Source organism: Alexandromys fortis, unplaced genomic scaffold (assembly GCF_014885135.2).
Source record: "Alexandromys fortis isolate MF-2015 unplaced genomic scaffold, M_Fortis_MF-2015_v1.1 scaffold_124, whole genome shotgun sequence".
Lineage (NCBI taxonomy): Eukaryota > Metazoa > Chordata > Mammalia > Rodentia > Cricetidae > Alexandromys > Alexandromys fortis.
In genome coordinates, this window is record NW_026067995.1 from 3,639,717 (window position 1) to 3,645,344 (window position 5,628).

Consider the following 5,628-nt stretch of genomic DNA (forward strand, 5'->3'; position numbering starts at 1 on the left):
CCCCCCCCCCCCCCCCCCCGCCCCATCCAGCGGATGAGAGGAGGGGCTGGATCTCTGACACTCGTGTTCTCAGGCCAATTCCCCTGTGCTCCTGTCAATAGGGTCAGCTCTGCTGTGTTGTCCAGGCAAGATGTAGGGCCCGCTTTCTCTAGTGCTGCAGCTAGGAAAGGAGAGGGTCAGCTCCCTTGCCTGTGACCTCACGGTCCGCCCCCCCCCCCCCCCCCCCGCCCCATCCAGCGGATGAGAGGAGGGGCTGGATCTCTGACACTCGTGTTCTCAGGCCAATTCCCCTGTGCTCCTGTCAATAGGGTCAGCTCTGCTGTGTTGTCCAGGCAAGATGTAGGGCCCGCTTTCTCTAGTGCTGCAGCTAGGAAAGGAGAGGGTCAGCTCCCTTGCCCACCACAGCTGGCAGGGGCAAGAGAAGGAGGAGGGCATTTTCCTCTCACCCACTCCACCACGTGGAAGATGAGGGGCGTGTGGGCAGTCATCCCATGCCTTGGGAGCCTGGGCCTAGTGGGAGGCATTTGGTCCATGGGGATAGAGTCTTTATGATGTGTTTCTCATGGAAATAGTCAGTCATCCTGAACCTTTGCGCTCCGTTCCTTTTCCTTTGTGCATGTCCCTCCTGCCCCTTCTACTTCTCACAGGCTGAAGCAGCGCAGAGTACTCACTAGAAACCAAACAGATGCTGATAGCATGCATCTGGACTTTGTACCTTGAACCACATGAAACTCTATAAATTACCCTAGTGTCAGGCATTCCTGTTATAGTAACAGAAGACGAACTAAGTCAATGGCTCAATTTCACACAAGGGAGAATAGTTAGTTTCACATTTTTCTTTGTTTCTTCTTTTTTTTTATTTTATTTTTGAGACAAACTCTAACTACGTAGTTAGTCCAACCAGCCTGAAACTTGATCTGTAACCAGCCTGGCCTCAGACTCACAGAGCATATGCTCTGGAACAGGGGAAAGAGATGAGTAGGAGAAAATGTTTGCAAAAAGCCAGAGCTAATGATATACACCAATATAATATACAAAGACCTCAGAATTCGACAATAAGAAAGCAGACTCCCCATTTAAAGTGGATATAACAACTTGAAAAATGCCTTACTAAAGACGGCATCAGGTGGCAAACAAATGTGTCACAGAGGGTCACCGTCACATGACACTGGGGAACTGCAGATGAAGTCATCTCCTGCCCGCCTTTACAATACGTCAAAAGTCAAAGCACTTCAAATCCAAACCTTGGTGAGGATGGGAAGTGACAATCTTGTTTATTGTTGGGGAGAATTCAAAATGTTATAGTCCATTTGGAATAAGGGCAGTTTCCTACAAAACTGTATTTCCGTGGCATGCAGTCTAGCAGCTAACACTAGTGCTTTTCGGTGTTTAGCTAAAGGAGTTGGAAGCATGTTCGCTTTAAGCAACAAAGGAAAACAACGCTAACAGATGATTTTAGCAACTCTCTTCAAAATTTACAACACGTGCAAGCAACCAAGATACTTTGAAGAGGTGAATGGATCAATACCCTGTGATATATCCATCCAGTAGAATGGATCAATACCCGGTGGTATGTCCATCCAATAGAATGGATCAATACCCTGTGGTATATCCATCCAGTAGAATGGATCAATACCCGGTGGTATATCCAACCAGTAGAATGGATCAATACCCAGTGGTATATCCAACCAGTAGAATGCTATTCAGTCCCAAGAAGTAGTGAGTTAGCTGGCAATGAGAAGACATGAAAGAAGTTTAAGCCCGTATCATGAAGTGAACAAAGTCAGCCTGAAAATGCTACACACTGTTGGATTCCAACCATATGGCATTCTAGAAAAGGGGAAAACAGAGATAGTAGAAAGAAAATCCATCGTGCCTAGGGGTTACAGGAGATGGGGGGATTAGTAGATTGGTAGATGGTACACAAGCGTTATCAGGCAGTTCTGGCTGCTATGACACAGGAGTGTAGCTCCAGTAGCTTAAACCAAACAATAAGCAGTTATTTTCCACAGTTTGGGGAGCTGGAATGTTCAAAGTCAGGGCGCCAGCAGATCTGCTGCCCAGTGAGAGCATATTCTGTGATCTGATCTCCAGACTGTCGGTGACCCCAATGTGGGATGTGGGTTGTGGGGGAGGCAGAGGGCCTATGGGAATCCTCTGTGCTTTCTGCTCAATCTCACTTTGAACCTATATCTGCTCTAATAAACAAAATCTATTTGTAAAAGCTTAATATTTCCATGACTGGAGAAACAAACCCATCTCTTGTTTGTTTCCCTGTCTCTTGTCTGTACCAGCGTCTATATCACACATCAATTGCCACAGAGGCAGCACCAACCACAGAGCTCAGAGCAGCGCCTGTCCCCTGCCAGAAAGATCACCAAACCCAGGGTGCAGGCTGTTTTTGCTGAGCTGATTGTTTCTTGCAGTCAGCTGAGCCGTCCTTACCTCCCACCATAGGTGAAGTTGAAGCACAGAGAATTTGATATGGCAGATAAAATCGAGCTCCTACAGAGAAAGCAGAATACCTGTGGCTCTTGAGTAGACTTCCTTCCCGACATCAGAAATGCTCAGATCATAAGGATAGATACTGACATTAGAGACGGTTGGGTCATAAAGATAGATATCGTGCTGACTTTCCAATGTCAAACAGAGAGACCTAAACCAAGGAGGACCTAGTTCAGAGATTAAGGACAGAATAATATATTTACAGTGTTTAAAACCAGCAAAAGACTAATGTCTAGAAAGTTCAAAGCCTACTTACTTGCCCATCAACGAAAATCAGAAGGATGTGAAAGCACATAAACAGAAGGCAATTTCCCTATTATTTTATTGCGCTCCATCTGCATATTGACTTCCCAGTGGATATTGCTTTGGATTACTGTTTTATAAAATTGTTTCAGGTCTACCATTACCCTGGCTGACACTTCCTAGAGGACTTTAAAAGAATTCCTTCTATCTGTGACTTTATAAAACTGTTCTAAGAAAGAAACCCACTGGAGAAACTCATGACTGTGATTGGTAAACTTGCAATGTCACCTGATACATAGTGCAGGGTTGAACAAAGATATCTGGTCACGACAAAACTGAGTTATGATACAAACTTGGAGGTATGGTATGAAGAGCAGAAACCTGAGATTGGAATGTCTGACACACAGCACCAAGCAATACCCGTGGCTGCCCAGTGAGAGGCGAGCTGGGCTCTTCACTGTAAATAAGAGATCTTGGTAAACTAACCATTGAGAGTGGCTCCCCCGGCTGCCTGGAAATGGTAATTCATGTCTCTCAGTGTACCTGGTAGCCATCCACTCCAGCCATCTGATTCTGTCTCCTGCCTTTCTCCTCTTCCACAGCTCCTTCCTACGTCTAGGTCAAGTTGCTTTGGGGCCCTTGCTACTTTAAGGGCAGCAGGTGCGCTGACTGCAAGGATAGAGTCTTCCAGTTGAGGGTGCAGAGCACTGCTTGATCCCAGTGAGGCAGGCTGGAGTCATGCTCCAATGAGGACTGAGACCCAGTACCCTCCTTTGGGAAGCTCCTCCTTTGCAGCGCTCTGTGGGAATTTGCAGGATGGGAGAGATGGGTCAACAGATCGGAACACCTAATAGCATCATTTCTGTCTTTTTTTTTGTTTCTCCTCTGACCTCTCCCATATCACACCTCACTCCTTCTGAAATGGATGACCTCATTTTGATTATCGTATCCCTCCCTGTGTCTGGTTGATACAAACATGGCGTTTGCACATATGATTTCAGGGCTGACCGTTTTGCATTGGATACTCCTGAACCAACTGCTCAGGGAAGATCTTGGAAGGGAGGGTAGAAAGAACTAGATGCTAGGAAGTCAGGTGTGAGGTCCTGTCTCCTAGAAATGGCTGGGAAGACATGTCTAGATAAATGTATCTTTTATAACTATTTAAGGAAAATGCATGTTTTCTCCACCTGCGAAACAGTTTCTAGATTGTCGTAGGTGGGATGGGAATCTGTTTGGAGAAACTCATCCAGATGAGGAAAGCTACTGATCACCAGCAACTGTTTTAATGATGTGCCTGCCAGTGGTTGGATGGAGCAAGAGCAAAGGTTTTAGGGAATCAAAGACCTAAATAGAAAGATTGGACCTGCTGGTTGCTCTGTGGGTGACTCTGGAGAAGTAAAAACTTCTCTGACCTTCCCCCCTCCCCCTACAGGTTACTGTCTCTGTCCATCCACCACGTGGTCCTGGAGTCAGCCTCAGGACTGGCTATAGAGCACCTCTACTTCCTCAACTCTCTTGCTGGCTCCATCTTGTCGTTTCTGGTGCGGGTAGGGCACAGAATTCTGAACATAGCGGTATGGTGGGTACTGTGACTTCTCAGGCAGACTCTCCAGGCTCGCTGTACCCAGTGGGCATTCCTGCTAAGAGGAATTCCCGAAGAAGAAAAGGGGTGTGTGTGTGTGTGTGTGTGTGTGTGTGTGTGTGATATTTTGACCTGATCGTCCTTGGGAAGTGACTTTTAACAGAGGGTAGATTCGGGGTGGGGTGGGGCGGGGCGGGGGGGGGTGGGCAGAATGAGGCTGGAATAAACCTTAACGCCAGCATCAAAATGTGAGGTGGATGCAGGAGGAACAAGTTCAAGGTCTTCTTTAGCTTTGTAGCAAGTTGGAGGCTAGCTTTGGTTAGTTACATGAGGCCATCTCAAAATTAAAAACAAAAACAAACCAAAAAAAAAAACAAAAACAAAACCCAACAACAACAACAACAAAACCCCGCCCCTACAGAAAGGGTCAATAATGCTTCGACACCTGTCTTTCTGTACAACTGTTTCTACATAATCCTCTGCACACTGCCCTTTGCCCTGGCTAACCCTGGGGACCTGAACACGTACTGATGCGCATAGTCTGAAAACGGAGCCGTTTTGCTCATCGGGCTCCTGTTGAAGTTCTGGGCCTGTTCTGTCCAAAACGTCCTGCCAGCTTCAGGTGGAGCACTGTAGTGTGGTTCACAAATGGAGGACAGTCGTGGTCTCAAAGCTCCAGGTTTCAGACAGCAAGGGGGAAGGGCAGGGTACCGCTGGCGTCTGCTGCTTTGGCTTTGCAGGGGTCGTGCAGACTCTGGCTGAAGAAGGTCCACCTTGCGTCTTGTTTTCCACGTGCTTGTCCAATACCTCTGTCACTGCTTGTCAGGGAATTATCAGAATAAAGACTCTGTAATGAAGAAACCCGTCCCCACGAACTTGTTGACTCCTAGGCGGAGGAACTGCAATGTATTTATCCCGTAGAACACAGTATGGGCACTTAACACGGCAGAATAGAACTGGCCAAAGGAACGGACAAGCCAGGCGTCGGTGGCACGTGTTTGTAATCCCAGTACTTAGGAGGCCGAGGTAGGAGGATCGGTCTGAGTTCGAGGCGAGTCCGGGCCACATAGCGCGCTCAAAAGAAATGCAGCAAATGTATAAAGGGGTCAGACACTTTCTTGGAGAGGTCAGGGAATGGATGAGGGCAGCGGGGTGGCGGAGGGAGAGCGGGCGGGGCGACCGGGGCGGGGTGGACAACGGGAGGCCTCTCAGCAGGCTCCCTGGGCGACTTCCCTTTATAAAGGGCGCCTCCTCCGCCTGCCTCCCGCAGACACCCACAGGCGGAGCTGGGTGTCAGA